The sequence below is a fragment of the Macrotis lagotis genome, chromosome 3, assembly GCF_037893015.1.
Source record: "Macrotis lagotis isolate mMagLag1 chromosome 3, bilby.v1.9.chrom.fasta, whole genome shotgun sequence".
Lineage (NCBI taxonomy): Eukaryota > Metazoa > Chordata > Mammalia > Peramelemorphia > Peramelidae > Macrotis > Macrotis lagotis.
This window is the reverse complement of record NC_133660.1, coordinates 135,503,193-135,518,306: the sequence shown is the minus strand read 5'-3', so window position 1 is coordinate 135,518,306 and position 15,114 is coordinate 135,503,193.

Below are 15,114 nucleotides of genomic sequence, written 5' to 3'. Positions count from 1 at the left end.
TCTATTAGTAAATAAACTTTCTAGGAACAAATCCATTAGAAGCAGACAATGCAATGAAATGTGTTGATATTGACTATGTGTCAATCTGATTCCAGTGCTCTATAAATCTGTAAATAAAAGACTGTTTGGGGATTAGAGGAATATCTATTTAAGTTGTTATTTTTATCATATCTCCAGTAAAATTTTACCAAAGGTTTGATATACATAAATATTAACATCAAATTTATTTATACTTCATTAGGGATTCATGTAGTGAATCACATTGATCTAGACAGACTTCACAGGAGGTTTATTTTATAGATAACTCTGAAAATGGCTGGAAATGGAGTCTAGATAACCATGATTTATAGACAGATACCAGCTGAGAAACATTCTGCTTCGTGGAAGAAACATTTAACAAGAAATTGTACATGTGTTATAAAATGTAACAGTACTAAATTGTATGCTCATGATAAGCCATAATTCTTAAACATCAGGTAATCTTTGTTGTGATGATTTCAAACTAAAATTTGAAATGCATGGGTACTACCCACATCAAGAGCCCTTGTGTGGAAATGTGAATTACTTAAATTATAATATTAATAAATTCTAAACTTTTGTTTGTCTATCAATTTGCAAATTATAAGAAAAATGAATTATGACCTTATCATTCTAAACTATTTTTTGATTGTTAGATGTTATTTAAACATAGGAAATATAGTTGCAGTAATCAGGAGATGTGTCCTTCATTCATGACTATCTAGTATTAAATTGGAACTTCTCATTAGATATAAGGCCCATGAAGTCTCTCTACCTCATTTTACAGATGAAATTCAAGCTTAGAGAGAGATTAACAAATCATCAGTTATGCAAGTGGCAGTGCCAGAATTTAAACCAAGGACCTCTCACTCCAAAATCAATTCTCTTTTTGTCTAAGTTTCTAGAAATGGTCCTGGGATAATTGTTGAAAAGCAAATTGGGAATAGTGATGATCACTTCCTTGTTCCCTCAGAAATGACCGAGATTGATTTGGTTTGACCAAAGTGAGAACCTTTGAAGTTTTGTCTTTTGTTTTTTGAATGTCTACCTTGCTAACAAAACTAAATCCATTCATAGCATTTTTGTTGTTCATTTTTCAATTGTTTTAGAATAATCTTTTGGGGATATAGGTTTATCTGCATTTTTAAAAATTTTACATTTCCAACTTGTATCAATAAGTATCATAATTCAATTAAAGAAAACCTATTTTGATTACCTTTTTGACTGATGTTGAATGATTCCACTGAATATCGAACACCATCATGGTATACATGGATAGCTCTAGTATGTTTTAAAATGTTAGCAAACTACTTCCAGCTGAGAGAAGACAGGCATTGTGCCAAAATCTCCAGATCTTCCCTCATATATAATATGAAGCAATCTTATTAATAGCAATTCAATCAACAAAACCCAGAAAAAGAAACTAGGAGAAGAACATCTACCTCAAGGTCTGTCTTCCTGGACCATAGGAGAGCTGGGAGATAGAGAGCAGAGAGTCTTCCAGGAAGGCATGAGACTGGGACCAGTCTAAGAGCTAACTGGGGCAGGGAGGCATTGGTTATGGGATTGACAGTCTGGGGTACTCTGTTAGAGCTGAAGGGCAAGTTCTAGTGTAGATAGTTGCAGACATCAATCCACTGGTCTTCTCTGATCTGGAGAACCTCAGAGTCCATTCTTTCACTACAGCAGAGTCCTCTTCCCACAACAAATACAGAAACAGCTCCCCTCCCCCCAGGCCTGTGCAGCATATATCCCTCAGCTGAATAGGGAGAGTAATTACCTTGTACCAGAGCATATCCCACATTGTTCAAGGATAAAAGTATTCAGCAGAACCATTCATACCCTCCAGACCAAGGTAAAGGGTCTCAAATCAAGGTTAAAGACACTCCTGAGAAAGCAATCAGCATCTCCTACTTGTTGACCCACTTGGAGTTAATCAGCCCAGTGAGTAAAGCCTCTAGCAACCCATACTGGCCAGCCCACTTGAGAGTTATTAAACTCATCAGGGAAAGCATACAGGGATCTCAACACTAAACTTCTTGGCCAGAGGAAATGACCTAGAAGTAAAAGACCCTAACAGAGAGATCTAGAAACTATGAGGAGAATGCGATATGATCTCCAGCACAGAAAGACTACTTTGAAGAAATCAAGAAGGAGTTTAAAAATCAATTGGAAAATTTGGGAGAGGAAATCAACACCTTGCAACAAGAAAACACACGCTTGGAAAATACAATGGGACAAATGCAAAAAGAAAATAATACTCTCAAAATCTCAGTTGGTCAAATGGAAAACTGTTTCAGAAATAGAACTGAACAATTGGCAAAGGAGTTGCCAAAGGTAGATGAAGAAAATTTTTCTCTAAAAAAAGAATGGAGTCTATGAAAACTAATGACTTCCTGAGCCAACAAGAATCTGTTAAACAAAAATTTAAAAAATAAATTTAAAAACTTAAAAAAATAAATGAAAATGAAAAATACCTCATCGGCAATACCACTGACCTTGAGAACAGAACTTGAAGGGATAACTTAAGAATCATTGGGCTCCCTGAAATATGAAAGTGAAAGATTGCAGAATTAAGATTGCAGAATTTGGTGATGAAAAATTACCCTGACATCATAAAACCATAAGGCAAAATATCTACTGAACGAACATATCAGGGACAGCTATGTGGCATACTGGATAGACCACTGGCCCTGGAGTCAGGAGTACCTCAGTTCAAATCTGGCCTCAGACACTTAATAATTACCTAGCTCTGTGGCCTTGGGCAATCCACTTAATCCCATTGACTTGAGAGGAAAAAAAAGAAAGAAAGAATATATCGATCCCTTCCAGAAAGGGATCCCAAAATGAAAATGTCAAGGAATATTGTGGTCAAATTCCAGAACTATCAGATAGAAGAGAAAATACTGCAAGCAGCCAGAAAGAAACAATTTAGAAATCAAGGAGCCACAGTAAAGATTACACAGGACCTGGCAGCATAAGCATTAAGGGACCAAAGGGCCCAGAATGCAATATTTTGACAAGCAGGGGAGCTTGGAATCCAGTAAAAAATTCACTATGTGGAAAAAATGAGCCTTCCCTTCCTGGAGGAAAGATGTACATTTAATGAAATAGGAGACTTCCAACTTTTCTTGATGAAAAGATCAGATCTGAATATAAAATCTGAACTTCAAAGAAGAGACTCAAGAGACACATGAAAAGGGGAAAAAAGGTTAAAGACAAAAAACTTATCCAAAAACATGAAACTGGCTATATTGATACCTGGGAGAAAGACTCTAAAAATTCTCAAGACTTATAACTCTATTAGAAAGAATGTACTTAGCCAGAAGTGATGGATACTCATGACATTTCTATGACTCGGATAGCATGATTTAAAATCAGTACCTCCTAATAGGGACAGTAAAGAGACAGGATGGTGGATGACATTGAATGGGGGTAAATCTCAATATATTAAGAGGTACAAAGGACCTAGTACAACAGAGGGGAAGAAGAGAGAAGGTGAGATATGTCTGAATCTTACTCTCATCGGATTTGGATTAAAGTTAACATACATAAAGTCAGTTGAGATAAGAAATTTATATTTCCTTTCATGTATTAAAAGGGGGAAAGGGGAGGGGAGGAAAAGGGAACTAACAGAAGAAAGGGAAGGAAGAAGGGGCAAAGGAAAAGGGGAAAGAAAGGGGAGGCGGTTGATATAGGAGGACAAAGACACTGAAGGTGGTGGTATTAATAAACAAAATACTTGGGAATATGGATAAAGGGGGAAAGGGGGAAACTACAAACAGAGGAAAGATAGCAGGAAGGGTGATAAAGAGTTAGTAATTATAATTTTGAATGAAAATGTGATGAACTCTCCCTTAAAATGTAAGTAAAAAGCATAGTGGATTAAAAACCAGAATCCTACAATATGCTGTTTACAAGAAACTCATTTGAAGCAGAGAGATACATATAGAGTAAAGATAAAAGGTTGGATCAAAATATATTTTCCTTCGGCTTAAGTGGAAAAGAAGCAGGGGTAGCAATCCTTATCTCAGACAAAGCAAGTACAAAAATAATATTAAAAGAAATAAGGAAAGAAAATATACCCTCCTATACTATACCTAAAAGGTACCATAGATAATAAAGTAATTTCAGGACTGAATATGCATGCAACCAATGGGATAGCATCAAAATTCTTAGAGGAAAAGTTGAAGGAGTTACAGGAACACATAGACTGCAAAACTCTACTGGAGGGAAACCTCAATCTCCCACTCTCAAATTTAGATAAATCTAACCATAAAATAATCAAGAAGGAAGTTAAGGAGATAAATAGGTTGTTAGAAAACCTAGACATGATAGACTTATGGAGGAAACTGAAAGGGGATAAAAAGGAATATATGTTTTTCCTGCAGTACATGGCATTTACACAAAAATTGACCATGTACTAGAGTATAAAAACTTAATAATAAATTTCAGAAAGGCAGAAGTAGTGAATATATATCTCTCTCAAATCATAATGCAATAAATCTCACAATAATAGGCCAGGGAGATTTAGACCCAAAACTAACTGGAAACTAAATAACCTCATTTTAAAGAAAAAGTGGATCAAACAACAAATTCATTATACCATTCTAGATAACAACAATGATGCAACAACATACCAAAACTTATGGTATATAGCCAAGGCAACTCTCAGGGTATATATTATATCTTTAAGTATTTGCATGAATAAATTAGAGAAAGAAGAAATAAATGAACTAAATATACAACTAAAACAATTAGAGAAAGAACAAATTAAAAACCCCCAATTAAATACCAAATAAGAAATTCTAAAAATTAAAGGAGAAATTAATAAAATCAGAAGCAACAATATTGAAGTAATAAAAAAACCCTAGATTTGGTTTTATGAAAATTCCAATAAACCTCTGGTTAATTTGTTTAAAAAATGAAAGAAGAAAACCAAATTGCTAGTATCATAAATGAAAATGGGGATCTCACCACCAATGAAGAGAAAATTAAAGTAGTAATACAGAGTTATTTTGCCCAACTCTATGCCAATAAATTTGATAATGCAAGTGAAAAGAATGATTATTTCTAAAAATGTAAGGTGCCCAGGTTAATGAAGAGGAAATTAAATACCTAAATTACCCTATCTCAGAAAAAGAAATACAACAACCCATTATTGAATTCCCTATGCAAAAATCTCCAGGGTCAGATGGATTCCCAGCTGAATTCTATCAAACATTTAAGGAACAGCTGTTTCTATGTGAAAATTTTTCTTTGGAAATAGGTGAAGATGGAACTCTGCCTAACTCTTTCTCTGACACCAATACGTGCTGATACATAAACCAGGAAGAGTTAAAACAGAGAAAGAAAACCATAGAACTATCTCCATGGTGAAAATAGATGCAAAAATCTTAAATAAAATCTCAGCAAAAGGACTACAACAAGTTATCACTAGGATAATACAGTATGATCAAGTAGGATTTATCCCAGGGATGCAGGGTTGGTTCAATATTAGCAAAAATGTTATTATAATTAATTATATCAACAACAAACCTATCAGAAATCATATGATTATATCAATAGTTGCTGCAAAAAGATTTTGACAAAATACAGCACCCATTCCTACTAAAACACTAGAGAGTGTAGGACCAAATGGATTGTTCCTTAGAATAATAAGCAATATCTATCTGAAATCATCATCAAGCATTATATGCAATGGTGACAGATGAGAAGCATTCCCAAAAAGATTAAGGAGAAACAAGGATGCCCATTATCACCACTATAATTCAATATTTTATTAGAAATTTTAGCTTCAGTAATAAGAGAAGCAAAATAAATTGAAGGAATTAGAATTGGGAAGGAAAAGTCACAACTCTCACTCTTTGCAGATGACAATATGGTATATCTCTATAATTGCAAAAAATCATCTACAAAACTACTAGAAATAATTAGCAAATTTAGCTGTCACAGAATATAAAATAAACCCTCATAAGTCCTCAAGATTTATATATATATATGCATATATATATATACATATATATATATATATATATATATATATATATCATTAGATGCAATTGAGAGAGCTAGAAAGAGAAATCTCATTCAAAGCAACTTCAGAAAATATAAAATAATAAAATACTTGGGAGTCTACCTGCCAAGACAGACTCAGAACATTTTGAAAACAATTATCTAACACTTTTCACACAAATAAAATAAGATTTAAATTACTGGGCAAATATCAAGTGCTCCTGGAGAGGTCAAGCTAATAAAATAAATATGACAATTCTACCAAAATTAACCTACTTATTTAGGGTCCTACCAATCAAAATTCCAAAAAAAAATTTCTTTAATGATTTAGAAAACAATTGTAAGTAAATTCATATGGAGAATTAAAAAGTTGAGAATTTCCAAGGATCTAATGAAAAACAGTGCAAAGGAAGGTGGCATAGCCCTACCACATCTGAAATTATATTATAAAACATCAGTCATCAAAACTGTCTGGTATTGCCTAATAAACAGTGTGTTGGATCAGTGGAATAGTCTAGGAGGTGCAATAGCAGCAATTGATTATAGGAATCTGCTGTTTGATACACTCAAAATGTCTAGTTATTGAAATAAAAATTCTGTCTTCATTAAAAACTGTTGAGAAAATTGGAAGTTAGTATGTCAGAAACTTGGATTAGACCAATACCTCATAACTTAGACCAAAATAGAGGATTTAGACATTTCTCTGATGAGAGAAAGATTCAGGCAGTTTTTCCCCCTCCTCCCTTCTACCTGTCTATTGCAATAGGTCCTATGTATCTCCTCATGTAATGAGATTTACTCCATCCAATCGCCTCCATCCTCCCTTATCTTTACTGTCTCCTTAAAAGAGGGGGAGACAGTAAAGATAAGGGAGGATGGAGGCGATTGGATGGAGTAGATGATTTTTTAAATCATTGAGTCACAGAGAAGTCATGAGTGTCCATTATTTCTGGATAAATATATTCTTTTTAATACAGTTAAAACTCTCAAGTGTTATAAGAATCTTCCTACCAAGTGCAAACATAGCCAGTTTCATTTTATTGGATAGCACATTTTTTTCTGTTAGATTGATTTTTTTTACCTTTTCATGCATCTATTGAGTCTCCTATTGGATGTACAATTTTTCTGTTTAGCTCTGGTTTTTTCTTCAGAAAAGATTTCTCTAAATGTCCATCTGTTTCCCCTGAAAAAAGAAGACTCAGTTTTGGAGGAGAGTGAATTCTTGACTCCATTCCAAGCTCCCTTGCTCTTTAAAATATTGTATTCCAGGCCCTTCGATACTTTAATGTTAATGTACCCAGGTCCTGTGTAATCCTTACTGTGGTTCTTCAGTAACTATTTTTTTTTCTTTCTGGCTGCTTGTAGGATATTCTCTTTGATCTGATAATTCTGAAATTTGACCACTATATTCCTTGATGTTTTCATTTCGAGATCCCTTTTAGGAGGGGATCAATGTATTCTTTCAATAAATATTTTGTCTTCTGGTTCCATGATATCAGGGCAATTTTCCTTCAAAATATCTTGAAATATTGAGACCAAGATTTGATCTTCAACATGTTCAGGAATCCCAATGATTCTTTAAGTTATCTCTCCTGGATCTGTTCTCTGTGTGTGACTATATTTTTTGATGAGGTATTTTATGTCTTCTATTTTTTTCAGTATTTTTTTTTGTTTAACAACTTCATGTTGTCTCATGAAGTCACTAGTTTCTACAGATTCCATTATTTTTTTAAAGAAGAATTTTCTTCATTTACATTTTTCAATTGATCAATTCTAGTCTTGAAAGAATTTTACATTTCCCAACTGTAGTTTTAAACATCATTTTCTTGAGAGCTTGTGTTGGGGGAGGGGCTGGTTCACAGACCTTTGATTTTGAAAACCCTAGAGGCTTTTTTTCCTGGGTTTATTAACTCCAAGTAGGCCAAGCACTTGGGAAGGTAGAGCCTTTCTCGGTAACCTTGATTTTTTGCCTACTCTCTATGCCTTAGATGGGTGAGGGGAGAAGCAGTGTATGAATTACCTTTGAACAATATGAGCTGGACCCTATGCCTATGTAGCTAATGTTATTATTCACTCAGTACTGAAATTGATCTGCTGCCCACACTTGATCCTAGGGATAGGGGTGGGGGTGGGAAGGTTGTTACTGTTTCTTCTGGGAAAAGTTCCTTTTATTCACAGGGATGCAGGGGGTTTACCTGGAAACATGAGGACTCCACCCTGGTCATCCAGGCTGGCAGAGCTGACTGGATTGATGTATAGCCATGCTGGAGTTCTCCCTCCATCCTCACTGGAGCTATCATGCCTTATTCCAAAGCCAAAAGTTTCCACAGTTGTCCTTAGTTTAGTCCAGATCTCTCTGTCTCTAGCTCAGCCTCATTCCCTTGAGACAGACCTTGGTAGTAGATGTTCTTCTCCTTTGTTGTGCTCTGGATTTTGTGGATTTGAATTCTATTAAGAGGCTTATTTCATATTACTCCTGAGGGAAATCCAGGAGACCTTAATCATTACCTGACTTCTCATGACTGGAAGTCTTCACTACAATCTGATACTATTATTCCCATTTTTCAATTTAGGAAACTGAGGCTGGGAAAATTAATGATAGAAGCAAACAGGTAGTGACTATGGCAGATTTCATAATCAGGTCTTGATGACAAAAAGTCTAGCACTCTAAAATTTATGTAACTAGTCCTTCTTAGAAATATTTGGATGTATTTAGAAATGTTTCATTAATTTTAAATGGAAAGGAACAAATTATTTTTACCCTAGAGTGGTCTAAAAAAAGGAAGATATTTTCCTATATTGGGCTAGGAGAAAAAAAGCTGCTTAAGTCCACACACAATCTATGAATTAATAAAACTGAAGTTAATTCTGCTTAGTCATTAATGCAGACATATTTGTTATTTGGAACTTTGGAATGTTATGTTTAAATGGTTAATCTATTTTGCCTGATTATAATATAAAAAAATACATATGCCCTCACCTGTAGAAACCAAAACATTGTTTCAATTCACAACTTTTATTGGCCTCTAAAGCAAAAAAGTAAAGTAAAGAAAAATGAGAAGATAGCAAAACAAGAAAGATGAAGGAGATTGGAGGGATGCAAGGAATATGTTGAGAAAAAAGAAAAAAAATAATTTTCATTCTTCTATGTAAAAGGAAACATAGCTCCAAAGTGGATACAATAAACCACCTTATTGTGACCTTTGAATGGTCTCATACCTCAAAGAATCCAGCGCTGGACACATCTCAGGGGAATATTTTTTCCTTGGGAAAAATAAAATTTCTGAACTCTGCAGATTCTTGAACTATAGAAGGCATTGTAGGGTTTACATTTTGGAGAGCTATTTGGTTTCCATTCACTAAGAAACAAAACTATCATCCTTTCTCATATAGTCCAATACATATAGCCCTTTTTTTCCTCTCTGACTTAAGGACTGGAAACTGATGCAGAGTATGAGTAACATGAAGAATACATCCATGGTAGAAAAGAAATCTTCGTAGCTCATGACTTTCAAATAATTCATTTTAAAGAATATATAGTATATTATATATGAACATATATAGCTGTGTATAATAGCTATAGATATATAGTATATAAAATTTGTATTTACTCCAAACATATTGATTAAACAAAAAGGAAGAAGCAAAAAATGTTGCCTTGTAGAATAGAGAAAAATCTTCCCAAGGAGACCAGATTTTAAAGGAAGAAAATCTTAAAACAGAGAAGTTTTAGCATAGATTTTGTAATAGATGGCATTAAGAATTTGCTCTTGAAGGCCACCTGCCGTAATGACTGTCAAATAATAATTTTTTCCTCCTAAGAGATTTTCACCATATTTACCACTTATGTTGAATTATTAATGACAAATGGGAAAAATTTCTAAACTTTTTTTTTGATTTATGGGTCTTTGATACAGATTTTCCACAATATTTCAAATTACCATCTAATTATTTTTAAATAGAACTACCATACATTGAAATGCCTTACTATAGGAAAACAACTACTCACTAACTGAATGAATCACAATCTCCTTTAGGCTGGACAGGAGCTCTATCAGGTCATCTAGACCATTTCCTTGCATTGTGCACAATATGACTCCCTTGAGATTTCTTCCAATGGATATGTTGGATGATTTATATAACATCGCAAAGCTTCTCTAGTGAAAGGTAAGGTTATAAGTTAATATATCATTCCATAGAACCTTTTCATAATCTAACAATTATAAATCTTTTTTAGGTTTCTGTCCATAAATAAAGATTTATGCAAGACAGTTACATTTTTCTCCTTTTCAATGTATAAATTAGCATTTGGATTCCATGAATAATTCATCAGTAAGAAATCAGTTGTCAGTGCATATGCCAGACTGTATAGTCAAATGTGTATATTTTAGTATTACCATTTTCATTGGTGTGTTTAGACATTCATGAATAAGTAGATAAGATAAAAGTACCTATATAACAAATCTTTGTTTTTATTTGCATTCACTATATACAATTACAAAATTACATGTTTGAGATATACTGTTATCGAGCTTGACAATATGGTAGCAGGGATCTTGGCCTAAAAGTGCAGTAACAAACTCTTAAAGAGTGATATGTGATATAATAGCCCTTGTGCAAGGTAGTTTACTATTGAATTCAGAAAATGGATTTCATATCACAGTAGTTTATACCCCAAGTGATCATTCTGCTCTTTGCAGGCAAATATGGTACCAATACAGTTATCCACCCTAAAACCCACAAAAGGAAGTCTATAGTGATTATAGTGATAAAATAATAATAATAGATTATCTAGTTTCATATATTAATTATTACAATTGTCCTTAGTCACTAAAAAGTGAAAAGAATTTTAGAGAATTTTATAAGAATGCTCTAAAATTGTTCTATTTGAAAATTCATAATTTTTTTTATCTGAAGCAAAGAATATAAGCTTATATTTTATTTTATCTTATTTTCTTTTTTACCTAATAACTTGCAAAATAGATTTGAGCATTCATTGTTTTGCAAACTTTTGAGTTTCATATATTTCTATGATCTTCTCTCTTCCTCCCTCCCCATAGTAATGAACAAAAGTGATATAGGTTGTATTTGTACAATTGTGTTTCCATATTAGTTATGTTTTCAAAGAAGAATTAGCACTAAGGGGTGGGAGGGGGACCTAGAGAAGGAAAGAAAAACTATCAAAGACGTTTTAAAAATGAACATACAATGCTTTATTCTTCATTCACACTCCATGTGACTAGATGTGGATGAGATAGCATTTTCCTTAAGACATCTAGCAGGATTCTCCTTCACCACTGAACCACTCAGAGGAGTTTCATGTGTCTCTAATCACTACACATTGTTGCTGTTAATGTATACAATGTTCTCCTGGTTCTGCTCACTTCACTCAGCATCAGTTCAGGCAACTTTTTTCAAAAGTTCATCCAATTATGATTATCTTTTTTAATTTTTAAAAATTTATTTTATCTATTCATTCATTCATTCATTCATTCATTTATTTTTTAAATCCATTTGCACATGCATGTTTTCAAGTTACAAAATTTCCTTCCACCCTCCCTTTCCAACCACATCCCCTCAGTACCAAAGTCAAGTTCATATTTTACATGCATACTTTTGATAAGCATGTTTACAGATTAGTTATTTTTGATATGAGAAATTAGGTTAAGGTAAAGAGATGCATAAGTAATAATTTTTATAAAGTGTTCATCAGATTCAAAGGATTGTTTTGTGTGTGTGTGTTTTGTTTTGTTTTTCTTCCTTCAGATGAGCTAGTCTAATGCAATTGTCCTAGCTCTCTCTGAACTACTGAGAGGAGCTACTTCCATCCATAATGGTTGTTCATCTCACAATGTTGTTTTTGATGTGTACATTTTCTCTTGGTTCTCCTCCCTTTGCTCAGCATTAGATCAACAAATCATTCCATATTTCTCTAGAGTCCACCATTTATGGTTTCTTATAGAATAATAGTATCGCATAGTATTCATGTACTTAACTTGTTTATCCATAAATTGGGGAATTTATGGGCATTCCCCTCAATTTCCAATTCTTTAACTACTACCAAAAAGAGGTGCATGTGGGACATTTCCCTTTTTCATAAAATTTCTGGATGTAGACCTAGAATTAAAATTGCTGGGTCAAAGTGTTTTATTGCTCTTTGAGCATAATTCCACATTGCTCTCCAGAAAAGTTGGACCTATTCATAACTCCATTCATAACAATCCATCAATGTCCTAATCTCCCTACAACCTCTCCAGCATTGATCCCTTTTACTCATCTGAGCTAATCTAATAGGTGTGAAAGGATACCACATTGTTGTTTTAATTTTCATTTCTCTAATCAAAAATGATTTGGAGCATTTTTCATATGATTATATATAGTTCTAATTTCTTCATTTGAAAACTGTCTGTTCATATCCTTCGACTATTTATCAATTGGGGAATAACTTGTGACCTTATAAATTTGATGCAATTCTCTATATTTTTTTAAAAATGAGATTTTTTTAGGTTTTTTTTGCAAGGCAAACAGGGTTAAGTGGCTTGCCCAAGGCCACACAGCTAGGAAATTATTAAGTGTCTGAGACCTGATTTGAACCCAAGTACTCCCGACTCCAGGGCAGGTGCTTTATCCACTATACCACCTAGCCGCCCCAGAAATGAGATCTTTATAAGGGCTTCTAGTTGTGAAGATTATTTCCCAGCTTTCTGCTTTCCTTCTAATTCTGGCAGCATTGATTTTATTAGTGCAAAGCCTTTTTAATTTAATATCATCAAAACATTCATTCTTCAATTTATAATGTGCTCTAATTCTTCTTTGGTCATAAATTTATGCCATTTCCATATGTCTGATAGATATAGTATTTCTTGGTCTATTAATTTATCTATGGTGTCATTCTTTGTGTCTAAATCCTGCACCCCACTCGGGAATTCTTAAAGAATAATAGTACTCTATCACATTTATATACCATAACTTGTTTAGTCATTCCCTTGTTAATGATCATCCCTTAATTTCCAATTATTTGGCCCTACAAAAAAGGAGTTGCTATAAATATTTTGCACATGTAGTGTTTTTTCCTTGTTTTTATGATGTCTTTGGAAGATAAATCTCATAGTTCTATTGCTAGATCAAAGGATATGCACAGTTTTATTGATACCCTTTGACATAGTTCCAAATTGTACTCCATGGTGGTTGAATCAGTTCACAGTCCCACGAATAGTGAAAATTGTTTTCTAGCTTTCTGCATTTCTTCTAATCTTGGTGGCAATTTTATTTGTGCAAAAACATTTTAATTTAATAAAGTTAAAATTATCCATTTTGTAATTTATAATATTTTCTATCTGCTTTGGTCATAAACTCCTCCCCTCACCATAGATCTGGCTGATAGAAAATCCTATGTTCTCTTAATTGATTTAAGGTATCACTATTACTAATTCTGTATTTCTCCCCATCCTATCTTCCCATTTGTATTGTTCAGTCTCTTTTCGCTTAAACCTCATCAACAGTGTTTTGCTTCTAACTACTCCCTCCCTCAATCTGCCTTCCTGTCTATCAACCCCGTTCCCTTTTCTCTCCTTTTCAGCTTTTGCTTTTACTTTTTTACTTATGTTACAGTTACTTTCCCCTCATTTTTATTAGATCCTCCCCCTTTCTTTCCCCTTTCTCATCCTACTTCACTTTGGGTAAGAAAAATTTTTAAGCCTAATCAGAAAGGTATATAATTCTCTCTTTGAGCCAAATCTCTTGAGAGTTAAGATCATATTTCCTGCTTCTCCCCTTTCCCACAAATATAATAGATCTTTTGGGCCTTTTTATGTGCCATTATTTTTCTTCAGTGCCTCCTCCTTCTCCCACTATAATCTTTTTTTTCTCTTGTCTTGATTGTTTTATTCTTGTCCTGTACCCATACCTTTTGTAAGTCTACTTTAAATAGAAGTATAATTCTCAAGGATTATAAGTGTCATCATCACATCATAATCACTTCATACCCATACTCACTTTCCAAGTATGCTGTGCTCAAATGTTGCATTTGAAAGACAATTCTCAAGAGCCAAAAGCTTCATCATATAATCAATTTTTATTTTAATCCCAATCCTTCTGTCCAAGTCTACTCCTGTTGAAATGTCTGAATAGAATACAATCCTCAAGAACTAAAAGTATCATCCCATCACAGTAAATTTATACCTCCAACCTCTAGCCAAGTATATTTCCTTAAACTGTCCCAATAGAAATACAATTCTCAAGGGTTATATGTATCATCACATCATAAACAATTTGTACCCAGCCCCTCTAAGGATACTTAAGACTTTATTTTAAAATAAAAACAGATATAAAACACCTAAAATTGTTATGTAGGCAAGTAATTATGACAAGTATATTTAAAATGCCTGATACCTTATTTTCCTATAATCTTTCATTGTCTTTGCATGTGTTTACCCTTTAGGACAAATTTTCCATGCAAATAAAGGAAAGTGGAAGAATCTTTTTCACATTTGCCTACACTACACATTTTGAAAATCCATTTACTTGGCCAATTAGTTTAATATATTCTATCATCTAGGAAGAAGGGAAATTTTTCTATGAATTTTAACAAGTTGGTTAAGAATTTTGATAATGGGAACATTTTTTTCTTGTGCATAATCAAATTTGAAACTTTCTTCTTTTGGAAAACAGACATCTATCAATTTAGTCAAAGGTAAAAATTATTCATATTATATATATATACATATATATATATGTTTTTTGAAAAAGGTCTAAACCCAATATTTTGCTAATAATCAAATTATTTACAATGCATAATGTCATGGTATTTAACCTTATATGTTTACATTTTGTTCTGTGCTTCTATAATGTTAGTTACAAAACTATTCCATTAAAAAAGATTTTATTGAAGTAAACTGATATATGGATGAATCTTGCACATGTGACAATCAGATTAAGTTATCATAGTTGTCATCATCATCATCATCACCACCACACTTGACAAAAAGAAAATTGTGAAGGTCATAAAGTGCTTCATTCATTTTAATCATTTGATTCTCATCACAACCTTGTGAGGTAGATGATATTTACTTCTTCATTTTA